This window comes from Silurus aristotelis (genome assembly GCF_946808225.1).
Source record: "Silurus aristotelis genome assembly, chromosome: 4".
Taxonomy (NCBI): Eukaryota; Metazoa; Chordata; class Actinopteri; order Siluriformes; family Siluridae; genus Silurus; species Silurus aristotelis.
Genome location: NC_139577.1, coordinates 33,228,890 through 33,243,889, shown reverse-complemented (window position 1 = coordinate 33,243,889; position 15,000 = coordinate 33,228,890).

The window sequence follows — 15,000 nt, the reverse complement described above, 5'->3', positions numbered from 1 at the left end:
GTACTATAATCATCCATCTTCTCATTAAGCCACACTCAGTGTTTTTACATTTTGTTAAAATTAAAAAGAAACTGAAATGTAACTTACCACTTAGTTGAAAACACTTTGGCATCAGTTACAGCCTTCGAGACTTTTTGGGTTTGATCTGGATTGGGTGAATTTCTGCCATTCTTCAAACGAACATTTTTATTAAGGATATTTCTGTACTTTTATCCTTTCAGCTTTCCCTCAACCCGGACCAGTTGCCCAGTCCCTGCTGCAGAAAAACACCTCCACAGCATGATGCTTCTACCACCATGCTTCACTTTTGGGTTGTTTTGTGCAGGTGGTGAACAGTGCCAGATTACTAGATTGAACAAACAGTACGGTAAAGAGAATAAACATTATTGAAGGCCATGGATTGAGTAGTCAGGTGGTAGTTCGGTGGTTAAAGGCATTAGACTTTGGCTTGGGAGGTCACAAGTTCAAATCCCACCACCACCAAGTTGCTACTGCTGGGCCCTTGAGCAAAGCCCTTAACCCTCCCCTGCTCTGTGGTAAATCGCTCACGATAAGGGTGTTAATGTAGTCACAGATGAATAAACTGGAGTTTTAATTAAATCTGGGCAGTGTTAATTGAGATTGACTGAGATTCTTCAGTTCATTTAACTGGATTATACAACAAATCAGATCAGATCAGCTCAAGTAGAAAAAGCAAGAAAAACATGGAAATACAACAGTTTTTAGGGTCCAGAAGTATTTTCTATGACTTCCACTGGTATCAAGGATAGAAAAATATACAAAGAAAATGAAATTTTGCTCTATTAATGGTTAGAGAATTAGTTATATTAGCCGTGATGGTGTACACTCCCAAACACATAACCAAAAAATAAATTAATAAGTTAATATTTGAATCTAATAATCCAGAAAATAAGCAATTATCCAATCTATTCAGCGAAGGATAGCAGGCTAACAATAGTTTGCTGGGTATTTGTGAAATCTAGCATGCCAAGTACTCCCTTCCTCACACATCATCTTCTCAACATTAGTATATTTACTGCATGATTTACACACCCCCTGTACCTCATTGCACACTCAGAAACCTGAACAGTACACACTCGATACACGTCAAATCGAGTTGAAGAGTTTGTCAGCGTCGTATTTTTTCCCATAGAATATTATTTAATACATGATTTTTCCTCAAACACATGGGAATATACATATATTTAATTCATTTCAAAATATGTCAGTCACAATCGTGCAAATAAAATCAGCATCGAGCAGAGAGAACGCAAACACTGATATAAGGGATGTTAACGCAAGAAATACATTCTAATCGTATAAATAACACAGTGCTTATTGTTCTTTGATGATTGGTTGTGTGATAATGCAGGGAAATAAAATGATGTAATCCGTTCACACATATTTAATCTATATGTGAAATACACTATATAACCTCCACTCTTCTGGGAAGATGTTCCACTAGATTTTCTTGAGATTTGTGGAGATTCATTTACGGGGGAGTGTGTGTGTGTGTGTGTGTGTGTGTGTGGGGGGGGGGGTAATATAGATCAATCACTTCAACATTTCAACATTCCAATGTTACCTGGTGGTCTAGTGGTTAGGATGTGGCGCTCTCACCGCTGCGGCCCGGGTTCAATCCCCGGTCAGGGAACCAAGCCCAGCCATTAGGGTTGCACAAGCCAGTGCACTCTTAGTGCCGGTCCCAAGCCCAGATAAATGGGGAGGCTTGTGTTAGGAAGGGCATCCAGTGTTTGTGACATATCAAACATGCGGATCATGAATACGGATGATCCGCTGTGGCGACCCCTAAAGGGAGAAGCCGAAAGAAAGTCTCGTCACTTCAACATTCCAATGTAAAGCAGCTCTTCGTGTGGGCAGTATTATACTGGACCAGGTTTGGGTCTCATACAAGTATATATATAGTTAAAACTTTGTACCAATATTTTAGGGAGGAAGCACATTAAGACTGGACAATTCAGGTATCCTAAAACTTTTGTCCATATCATGTACATGTGGATGCAAAATTGTAAGATAAATAGATTGTAAAAAAAGTGAAATAATGTCTGGAGACATTCTCTAAGGTACAAATGGGGTATGCAGGGGTGTTTCCAAAATTTGCGGAGTTTCGGTTCCCGGAGAGCACTCTACATAGAATACCATTTTTTTGGTGGCGTCCATTTATTGCGGTCGCTTTTAAACGTAAACACTGCAATAAATTGTCCGTTACTGTTTCTGCACTCCCCGTCCCAAAAAAAAGTCACACTTTAATATTTTGTCAGACCACCTTTAGCTTCGATTACGGTAGGCATTCCCCCTGGCATCGTTTTGATGAGCTTCTGCATTGTCATAACATTTATTTCCGTGCAGTAATTTTTTTTACATAAAGATCTTGTATTGATGATGGGAGAGTCGAACCGCTGCACAAAGTCTTCTCCAGCACATCCCAAAGATTCTCAAAGTCTGTGGCGGCCAATCCAAGTGTGAAAATGATGTCTCATGCTCCCTGAACCACTTTTTCACAATTTGAGCCCGATGAATCCTGGCATTGTCATCTTAGAACATGGCCGTGCCATCAAGGAAGAAAAAATCCATTGATGGATTAACCTGGTCATTCAGTAGATTCAGGAAGTCAGCTGACCTCATTCGTTGGGCACATAATGTTGCTGAACTGAGACCTGACCAACTGCAACAACCCCAGATCATAGCACTGCCCCCACAGGTTTGTACAGTAGGCACTAGTCATAATGGGTGCATCAGTTCATCCACCTCTCTTCTTACCCTGGTGCACAAATCACTCTGGAACAGGGTCAATGTGAACTTATCAGACCACATGACCTTCTTCCATTGCTCCGGAGTCCAATCCTTTATGCTTCCTAGCAAATTGAAGCCTTTTTTTTTTTCAGATAAGCCTCACTGATACATGGTTTCTTAAGGCTACACAGCTGTTTAGTCCCAATCCCTTAAATTCTCTTTGACTTGTGCGTGTGGAAATACTCTTTCTTTCACTATTAAAAATAGCTGTGAGTTCTATTGTTGTTTTGATTTCACCAAACGTTTAAATGATTGCCGATCAAGGTCATTCAAGATTTTTTTCCGACCACATTTCTTCCTGGAAGATGATGGTTCCCCACAATCTCTTCAGTTTCTTAACCTAATTTTAGCAGTTTCAATATTTTGAGCCTTCTGAAACAGATTTACCTCTTTTCCATGACCACAGTGTTAGCTGACATGGTTAATAGGAAAATGGAGAGATAGAAAGATGACCGAGAGAGAAAGGAATGGCAAGTTTAAACTCAAATGACCACAACCTAATGAGAATCATCAAGGAGTGAAAAGTCACCTAAATAAAGAGGCTTGAACGTAAACACGCATCTAGATAGTTGGTAAACGGTTACTTGCATCGGCTTTGTTGCTGAAAAGAGTCCGGATGTGGTAGACAAATGAGATTCTTGATGAGTCTGTTAGGAGGAAGTTGGATGTTACGCCAGGTTCTCCTGAAGATCAGAGTTTCCGAAATTCTTAAAGGTAAAGCTGCCGGAAGCTCCGAGATTTTGAGAAAATCTGTCCTGTCTCAAAGGAGGGTTTAGGCGACGATTGATGGGTTTTCATGGACTTTAAAGGTCCCCTAATCACACCCATCTTTGGTGGAATGGCCAAGGCATGAACATTTGAGAGGGAAAAACTTTCTTTGTCTCCATTGTTGGCCCATTTGCATGTTTATAGCTGGTCTGGAGAACTGATGACGTTTTACCCCAAAGTGTATTAAAAACAGTACAGTACACTTCACAATCACATACCATGCACTATTGTTTAAGAAATATGAGCCGATCATTGTAATACCAAGAAACAACAGGTTGAAGTGGAGACTCAGTCTTTAATGTATATGCAGATGTTAAGGGCCAAAAGGGGGGTCTGGGACATGAGATCCAACTAATCAACAAATGATCCCATGCAGACGCCACAGTGTTGTATGTTTTATTTTATTTTTATATATTTTTTTAATTATTTTTCTTTTTTAAATATTCCCAATTATTACATTTACCTGTTTTTTTGTTTGGTAGAATATCGTATTAAAGATGTTTTACATTTATATTGTTGCCATTTCTGTCATTTATTTGTATTTGAAAGCTGAAAATTAAGAGGAATTTCCCATTTCAACATGACAATCAAGTCAAGTCAAGTTTATTTCTATAGCGCTTTTTACAACAGACATCGTCTCGAAGCAGCTTTACAGAAATCAACAGTCAAGGTGAACGGTGTGTGTTTATCCCTGATGAGCAGCCGTGGCAACTGTGGCAAGGAAAAACTCCCTTAGATGTTATGAGAAAGAAACCTTGAGAGGAACCAGACTTAAAAGGGGAACCCATCCTCATTTGGGTGACATCAAGAGTTTGATCATAAATCTTTCAACAATACAGAACACTGGAGAGAGAGAACTAACATGAGGACTGGAGTATAAGATTATAAGTTAATGTTCTTTCTACAGTCTTATACAGTCTTTATGGTTATAAAACTAGGAGCTACTAAGCTCAACATTTGTGATCATCACAGATGAACCAAAGCACATATCAACATCAATAAAGACATGGCTTTAGAAAATGATAATTAAAGTCCTGGAATGGCTCAGCCTTTTTTTTTTTTTGCGATGAAGAATGGGATAAGATTCCAAAGTGGACATGTATAATGATAATATAAACAAATTCATAAAGACCTGATCCTCTAATATAGACAAGAGGAGCTTCCACATGGTGTAAGTTGTGGTAGGTCTTCTGTGGTAAAATAATACTAGTATTTTTTTCTCTATAGATTTTTGTTTGTTGGAATATTGCATTAAATATGTTCAAAGTTTGGCACATTGTTTCTGTCTTCATGTTTTATTAATATATTTTTTTATTAAATATGTAATATGTTGGAATATTTTATTGTGCATAATTGCAGTATGTATTTAATTCTGCATTGATGGTTTTAAGGTGTCAGTGAGGCAGATCTCAGCTCTCGCGTTCCCACTGCACATGGAGTGGATTTCCGTCTCGTACAGTAACACGAGTGCTGCAAGAGTTTCCAATAACTGACCAAAAACAAGAGCAGGACTGTCAAAATACCCCGAAATAGCTCTTGCACACTCTCACACTTACACAGTACACCAAACACACACACACACACACACACACACACACACACACACACACACACACACACACACACACACACACACACAGGTGGTATATCAGCTAAAAAGAAGAGTGAGAGCAAGTGAGACTATTCAGGAGTGCAAGACACACACATGTGTACACACATACACGCACACACACACACACACATTGGAACACACACACACACACACACACACACACACACACACACACACACACACACACACACACACCTTTTACAAATACACACAAACATGCGACAGTCACATACATATCTTTGTAAACACAAAATACACACATACACACACTGGCACACACTTGCCCACACATACATATTCTCTGTCTCTCTCTCTCTCTCTCTCTCTCTCTCTCTCTCTCTCTCACACACACACACACACACACACACACACACACACACACACACAAAATACACACATACACACACTGACACACACCTGCACACACATACACATTCTCTCACACACAGACACACATATACACACACACACACACACACACACACACACACACACACACACACACACACACAAAAACACATTAAAATTTAAAATGACATTAGAGATTCAGTGAGCGAGGGTGAAATCAGGAGCCCACCTGTCATCACCGACACAATCAATCACTTTTCCTCATGAGCCTGAGGCGGCGTGAAAACAGCCGTTACCTGCAATTAGTCCCAACTAATCACACACACACACACACACACACACACACACACACACGTCCTGTTCAGGATACATGACAGGGCTGCGGATGGCAGCCGGGACTTTGCAGCCATGTGAAAACCCTTACACAGGAACAATTCAGACAAACACACACACACACACACACACACACACACACACACACTACAAAAAGTTGGAATAATAAAAAAAGTAAAAAAATCTAACTGACAAATTTGTAAACAAATGAGGGAAACAAAGAAGAGTGTAATATAACTAAATAATAAAATAAATTTTAGTGGTATGTGTGCAAGCAGTGTGTGTGTGTGTGTGTGTGTGTGTGTGTGTGTGTGTGTGTGTGTGTGTGTGTGTGTGTGTGTGTGAGAGAGATTATAGCACGTGTTTTGCTCTTATCAGTCTGCTAATTAAACAATTATCCAGCAACATATTAGCTAGCAATTCAATAGCTACAAACTTTTTTCCAGAAACCTCGTCCTTGTGCCACAGCGTCGACACTCGACGTCCCAAACCATATGCTGCCGTACGCTGCCTCGACAGGCGTTACTCGTTAGCATGAATTCTGTCTCAGCTACTAGCATTCGGGGCTCACCTCAGAGCAAGAGATTTCCAAAGTGTAATGAAAGCGAGACATTGTTTCTGTTTTGCTCCACCCTGAACGTCACCGCTCGCACCTGTTCCCTGTAATTAGTCTTGTTGTGTCTCATTTGCAATGCACACTGGGAAACATTTACGCTTTAAACCCTAAACACTTGGAAAGTTCAAGAAACAAACACTGCTGCAGTTAAAAATATTCAAGATAGCCGATAACAAACATTCTTCAAAACAGACACAAAGTTTTGTATGGACTTTTAATTTGTAAATAGATTCTTATGAAGAACTTTCATGTGTGTGAATGAGTGTGTAAGTGTGTGTAGGTCTGATGCCCTGTGATGGCCTGGAATCCCATTCAGAGTGTATTCCTGCCCTTTGTCTCAAAGAGTCCTTGCCAAACAACAAGAGTACGAGAAGTTCTTTTGGAATATCCATGACCTAGAATCCTACTGGACTTGCTGAGGCCTCAATGAAAACTATTGACTTCTGAAAAATCACAGCTTACCAAGCTTCCAGCAGCAGGAGCTCCATCAATCTGAAAGAAGAGCAGCTGAAACCTGGACATGCACCTCAGCAATGCATTGATTTTTAGGAGATGTGATGCTAATTCCAGATACTGAAGGGTGAAACAATAAAAGACAATCCCCTATACCAGGAGTCGGACCCAGGACACTTAGGTGTAAACCAGCATTTCTAGCCACATGGCCATATGAGACCACAAAAAAATCTGCCTATGAAGAATTGCATTTGTCAGTGAAAAACCAGGAGTAGAAGCAATGTTTTTGAATCGGTTTGTGCTCTGTGGCCATGTACAAGAAGAACATTGGATGGGGAAAAAGATAGTTGAGCCAGCTAGGAGGCAAACCTCGAGCCATCTAAACTATAGTACAATGTAGCCCTGGATAATTGTATATCAAAATCCTGCCTCATTCTACTTTCCACCTGCTGGGTACAAGGCAGACATTCATTTAGGGTACAAGAGGGTTTTTGATGCTAAGATTTATATCTGAATCAGGATTTCTATAGCCACAAATCAAGTATTATCCAATAAATGATCATGCGTTATCAGACATCTGGCAGCCTGAGCACCAAAATTATCTTGCTTGATTGCTGAACCCCAATCAGCTTGCTTGATGAACTCCAACTATCTTACTTACAGAAACCCCAATAGCTTGCATGCTAAAACCAAGCCTACCTGAAACCCAACCCTCGTCCCCATGCCAAAAGTCAAAGACCCTAAGTAAAAACCAGAAATCTCTGTGATTAGTTCATATGGAACCACAAGGAACACCTACCGATGAAGGGTTGCATCAATCAGAGTGAGGCCAGCGCCTTTACAGCTGAGTAGAGGGCTGTTCTGTGCTGTGTGGCGTCTACAAGTGCCGTTATCCAGAACATAAGAAGCAGTAAAAGAGATTTGAGGCAGCAAGGCAGAACTGCACTGTTCTAGTCCGACACATTATCTGTTGTACTTGTGGTCCAATGAAATTCATAATCCTGCCATAATAATCCACACTGCTGCTTACAAGGCAGACCTTAAAGGAAAGTGGAAAATCCATGCCATGACACAGATCTGAATCAGAGCTGCTCTGTCCACAATGCAGAGTACGAACAACTATACGATATTTTAGGGGAAACAATTTTTCGAATAATTTTAAAGGTTTGCTCATTTTAAGGCCGAGTTCACAGTCGAAGCAGAGCCATCTGGGTAAAAAACAGGCATCCTAGCCACTAGACCATATGGAACCTCATGAGGGATGTGGAGAATACATGCCATGACCCACATTGCAGAGTACTAACCACTTTATCATCTCTAACTTCAGTTATTATGAGATCTGTTTCTCTGCTGGATAAAACCTATAAACCATAAGCAGTCTTTAGGTTATCAAACGCATGTTTCTTCGTTTATCATTACCAGAAGATACCAAAATGTCAAATAAATCCTATTAATCCCATCAGCACAAAGTTATTTCATATTTATTATACAACATCCTAAATATTACAATAAACTCAAATACGTACAAAAACACACTCATTTTTTCCACTTTAGTTTTTATCAGTCTTTCTTTCTTTCTTTCTTTCTTTCTTTCTTTCTTTCTTTCTTTCTTTCTTTCTTTCTTTCTTTCTTTCTTTCTTTCTTTCTTTCTTTCTTTCTACTTTTTCTATGCTACAGTTTAAAATTCTGTTCTTGCTTTTTTTTTAATTAATTAAGTAATTCCTTATATATATATAGATAAGAAACAATATAACAATCCAGAGAATTAATTAATTAATTCATCCATCTATCTATTTATTCATTAATCTTTATCTTTCTTTCTTTCTTTCTTTCTTTCTTTCTTTCTTTCTTTCTTTCTTTCTTTCTTTCTTTCTTTCTTTCTTTCTTTCTTTCTTTCTTTCTTTCTTTCTTTCTTTCTTTCTTTACTCAATTTTTTTCTCCGTTCAATTAAATTATTTTCGTATTTACTTTTTTTTTATAATTTTTTTCTTTCTTTCGTTCTTACTTTCTTTATTTCTCTTTTTCCCATGTTCCTTCATGCTTTTTACCTCCTTTTTGCGTTATACTTCTGTTCTTGCTCTTTTTTCAGGCAAGCAACAATATAAATTCTTTAATAATTCTTTCTTTCATTCTTTCGTTCTTTCTTTCGTTCTTTCGTTCTTTCTTTCGTTCGTTCGTTCTTTCTTTCTTTCTTTCTTTCTTTCTTTCTTTCTTTCTTTCTTTCTTTCTTTCTTTCTTTCTTTCTTTCTTTCTTTCTTTCTTTCTTTCTTTCTTTCTTCTAAATAAAAGTTTGTTCATTGGAAAAGCATGATTATTATACATGTTCAATAAAACCTGGTTAATATCATTCCATTACAAATGACGAATGTTTTAATTACATTCTCATATAAATCCTTCCCACACTCAGATTTGATGTTTTCTGTAATTTGATCTGTACATCTTTAAAGCATTAATTGTATATTATATTTAGCTGAGCATTATAAGAGTATAATTGGTGTATAATTACTAGGTGGCACAGCGACATTACTGATTGGTGTTGAAACACCTGATTACTGGAATACTTGGGTCTTTATATGGTGGAAAATATTATTTAAATCATGATGTTTTACTGTATTCAGTCTGTTACAGAGAAAAATATCTTCAGCAGGTCAGGATTCTTCAGTTTTGTTCATGGTGGGGAGGTAATTTCAGATAAAACTCCTAACTAATATATATATATATATATATATATATATATGCTTTGCAAACACATGGAGGTAAAAAAATAAATAAATAAATAAAATGGAAAACGATGCCTTACATTTTTTTTTTTTGTTCTGCAATTCATGATGAATAAACTTCTTAAAATATTACCTTCAGATCATGAATGGGCAAACCCATAACACTGCTAATACAACAAGTCATTTCATAGTTGCGTACTGCATTTTAAATATGCTAATTTAAACAAACACCAAAAATAAAACACAAATCCATTCAGATCTATCATAATTCATCATGGAACGAATATCTTCACACACAGCAGTGTCTCCTTCTCAATATAAATCAAATATAAATAATATAAATATAAAAAACATTTGCCCTTTTGCAGTATGGAAAGACAATAACATACAACCAAAAATGGCTCCTACAATGGGTTTGTAATATTTTTCTTTGCTAATAAAATGTAATAATAATAATAATAATAATAATAATAATAATAATAATAATAATAATAATATTAATAATAATAATACAAATAATAATAATAATACAAATAATAATAATAATAATAATAATAATAATAATACAAATAATAATAATAATAATAATAATAATAATAATAATAATAATAATAATAATACAACTTAAATCCTACAACATTTATACAAAAAATAAAAAATATATATTTTTGTAGGATAAATATTATTTCCAATCTTAGTGATCTGGATAATTGAAAAATATCACCAATTAGTTTAATTTGCTGTTGCAGTACATGGACATAGGTGTAGAATTACTATTTCATTGGATGTTTGGGCGAAAGTGGGCATGGAGCAAAAACAATTTTTTTTTAAATATTTTGTAAAGGAACAAAGACGTGCAAATTCAAGGTTAAAAAACAAAGAATTCTGGATATGACTGCTGGTCGTGGTCAACATGGAGAAGGATTTTTTGCAGTTTTTAAGCTACAGTGGGTTCAGTGGGTGTGAACAGCATTAGATCTCATATGTAGTCTGATGGGGGGCAAATCTGCTGTAATAGACAGACAGCAATGAACTATTGCTGGTTACTTTGTCAGTCAGAATGATAGAAATTAAAGTTATAGCTGTAGGAGGTCAGGTGTATTCGATGGTGGCACAATTTACAGAAATGAAATCTAAGCAGATTTTTTTTTTTTTTTCAGCTTTCAAAATCTTTTATTTTTATTGTTTTTTGCTAAATTTATTTGGAATGGTTTGGAAACAAATGTGTATTCTTTGGCATTAAAGATGCTAAAAATAGCATTAAAAATGATTAAATCTGACTTCTACCTGCAGAAACCCCTACATTAAATGCGCAAATGTTTGTGGTGGTAGATCAGTGGGTTACTGTCACTTTAGGGCCCTTGAGCAAGGCCCTTAACCCCTCTGTTCTCTAGGGCTGCTATCTCATGGCTGACCCAGCACTCTGTCCCGAGCTTCCTGAAAAAAAGTCTGGGATATCCAAAGAAAAGAATTTCACTGTGCTGTAAAGTATATGTGACAAATAAAAGCTTTTCTTCTTCTTCTTCAATCCTCTGGGAAGATGTTCCACTAGATTTTGGAGTGTGCTTGCTTGTGGAGATTTGTGCTCATTCCGCCTTAGGGGTGGTAGTAAAGTCAGGTAGTGTAGGTCAGGTGAGGAGGCCTGGGGTGCAGTCAGCGTTCACATTCATCCCAAAGGTGTTCAATAAAGTTGTGGTCGGAGCTTTACAGCAGAAGATCTTCCACTCCAACCTGTGTAAAGCAGATCTTCACGGAGCTGGCTTTGTGCACAGGGTTTGCATTGTCACGATGGAACAGCTTTAAGCCGTGCTATACAATTGTGTGCCTCGAAAAATAGTTGTAAAAGTTTGGGGAAGAACCACATTTGGCTGGAAAAAGTCTGTTGTCCCAATGTTTCAGTTTGAAGGTAATTGTTTGGTGTATACTAACAATCCCATTACTGAATCTGCAGGTATTCGTTAAACCCTGAGCGTTGTTATGAAAGAGCTGTAAACTTTCCGTTCTGGGAGCTTTTCTGAAAATATGGCACCTTTTTTATTACTTTGCCATTAGAAATGAAATGCATTTGGCAGCATTACGGACGTGTTTATAAATTTGCCTTAAGGGATTTCACCCAAATTTCTCACTTGAGTGTCAGTTAAAAGGCTGCCAGGAAACACCCTAATCACCCAGGAACAAACGAGAGCCTGCTTTCCAGCCAGAAAAGAAAAAGAGAGCGTGACAGAAAGAGAGAGAGAGAGAGGGAGCATGTATAGGGTAGTCGGATAAGCCGTGCTGAGAAAAGACAAATAGGACGTGGCCTAAATGCAGGAGAAAATAGGAGGAAGGATACCTAAGAGACTCGATGAGAACGGATATTGAATTTCAAGCCTCTGAACTAAATCTGCAGTCTGGCGCTCTCTGACAAAAAAGCTTTTAATTGACGGTGGTGTACGCGCCCCCCGATCCTGAGCTGCCAGCCACCTTCACCTGCGCACTACAAACTTCCCCTGGATGACAGAGCTCATTTAGGCTTGGTGTTCGATTATGCAAGTGATAAACTGTAAACAGAAACCTGCAAACTGTTCCGGAGGTGACAATTACCCCGACCTGGCAGGGAAGACTCGCAGGTGAGAGTCGGAAAAGCAAAAGCAATCTTTATGATTAAACGCTGTTATGGAGAGGAGAAAGGAAGGATGGCAAGCGAGTGTGTTCGTGTGTGTGTGTGTGTGTGTGTGTGTGTGTGTGTGTGTGTGTGTGTGTGTGTGTGTGTGTGTGTGTGTTCACATCGAGGTTCCCGAGGTGAAGGTATGTAAATGTGGAGTATTTGTATTCATTTATGGGAGGCTGTAGATCTAGAGAGGAAGCCATGGGTAATTCGAAACAATCCAAGCCTTTTTTCTTTTATTTACTCTCCACAAAGGATCGCACCGCCTCGGGAAGCTCGGCAGCATCGACGTTAGAACCGCTCATTCATAATTACTCAGCTTTTCCCAGCAAGGATACAAATCCAATCGTCCAAACCGCATCGTTTTAACCGATGAGAGAGAGTGAAAGAGAGCGCGCCAAAAAATAATATCTGTCAATCACTAGATGCAATAATGAACAGCTTGCGGATAATTACATCATAACATGATGCAAGACGAGCCTTGATTAAATATACCGTCACCTGAACAGCTTCTTTCCCCAGGCCATAACTCTCAGAAATGAGCAACCTTCCCACCTCCCTCCTGCGAGACCCGTCACGGCATATTGTTGCGTTTAACAGCACACACTCTTTCTTTCTTATACACACACACACACACACACACACACACACACACACAGACACACACACACAAACGGTACGCATCCTTTAACTCTACACCTACAGTAAAATGATGTTTATATTGTTACTTATTACCTCTCATTACTTACATTCTTTCTGTTGTACGTAAGTGATCATTTCTATATGAACACTGCCGCATTTCCTACACTGTATATGAGTACGATTCCATTTCTCTAGCTGGCGTAAATTCTTTTTTTCTTAGCATCTGTCAGTGCGAGAAAACTAATATATGTAATATAATTTTTATTTATATATATATATATATATATATATATATATTTTTTTTTTTTTTTTCATGTTTACTGTATGGATTTTTTTTTTTTTCAACATCCCAATCCACACATAGTCCCCGATTTCCGTTTCCTATTTTGCTAATCTCCACTATTCTGGAAAGATATTCCACTAGTTTTGTGCTCATTCAGCTTGTTAGTAAAGTGAAGTCAGGAGACCTGGGGTTCAGTCACTGTTCCAACTCTTCCCAAAAGTGTTCAATAGGGTCAGATCTCTATAGCAGGAGATCTTCCACTCAAACACATATAAAGCAGATCTTCATGGAGCTGCTTTGTGCACAGGTGTATTGTCACGGTGGAACAGGTTTGGGGCTTTTTGTTGAAGTGATGGAAAAATGTCATGCTCCTGCATAAATTGTGTTCCTTCAAGAAATACATACGGCTGGAAAAGTCAGGTGACCCAATACGTTTGGCCCCACAGTGTATTTTCTTGTATTTATATGATTATTATTGTATTTCATGGCATCTCTTCTAGCTCTATTTTTTTGTTAAATTTTTTCTTTTACTTTATTTATTTATTTATTTATTTATTTATTTATTTATTTATTTATTTATTTATTAATCTCTAAACTACCTTTTTTTATTTCTTTATGTCAAAAATTAATCTCCATCAGCGCCTCCTATCCTAATATTATGGGATGAAAATAAAATCCTGTTGGGTTTTTTTTTCAGTCCTTTAATGCGAAAATGTTCATGCACATTGAACCTGCATGTGTTCTTTTCAAAATCTTTCCATTTTTAACTCCACACTCCTAAAATCCTAATAAAATTTATGATTCGAATTTGCATTTTTTACTACAGTGAGTCCAGTTTTCCTGCTCGTTTTACACACAAAAAGGGGACGTTGGCCGTCTCCACAGGAGCGTATTATGAATTCTAATGATCATTACTTATTAATTTGGGGATGGCAGACTATTTAGTCTGTATATATAGTTTTAATTTTGTGTTTGCATATAAGATTTTTTTTTTTTTTTTATCTTAGTATTATTAGAGAAGAAAACTGGACTCACTGCTCTGGTTGTTAAGATGTTGAATATTTCTTTAGCAGGTTTAATTTCTTTTTGTTTATTTTTTATTAATTTATTAATTTATTTTTTTAGAGAGAAACGTGGGACTCGCTCTCTTCCCTCCCTCCGTGATTAAGGAAGTCTTTTGGCTGAAATTCCCGGTTTTTGGAAACGGCTGAAATCAAGTATGGCCCAAGGCGTTTATAACCTCACAGAGTTTCTGAGACAAGTGGAAAAAAAAACTGAATAAACATGTGAACCCCTCTGACCTCCTACAGACATTAAACACCACTCGATCTCTAAACAGCCAGGAAGGCAAAGGAGGAAAATGCAGCATCATGGGATTAGTGATGGTTGCTGATGGATGATAATTACCACCGATCGATAAATGTGCACAGTGTCACTGTTTGTCTTGAAAATAATTTATATATATATATATATATATATATATATATATATATATATATATATATATATATATATATATATATATATATATATATATATATATATATATATATAATTCAATAAAAAAAAAAAATTACAGATTATCCTGGGATGAGAGTCCTACTGAAGATTGATTTGGGATGCATTTATTATTTTATTTTTGACCCTCAGCACACATTAGATAAAAAAGTTATTTTGTTATATTGTTAATTATTTCCACTGTAATTGCATTTGTCTGGATGATATTTATATATTTCTTTTTTTTTTTTCGTTCCTAAAGACGAT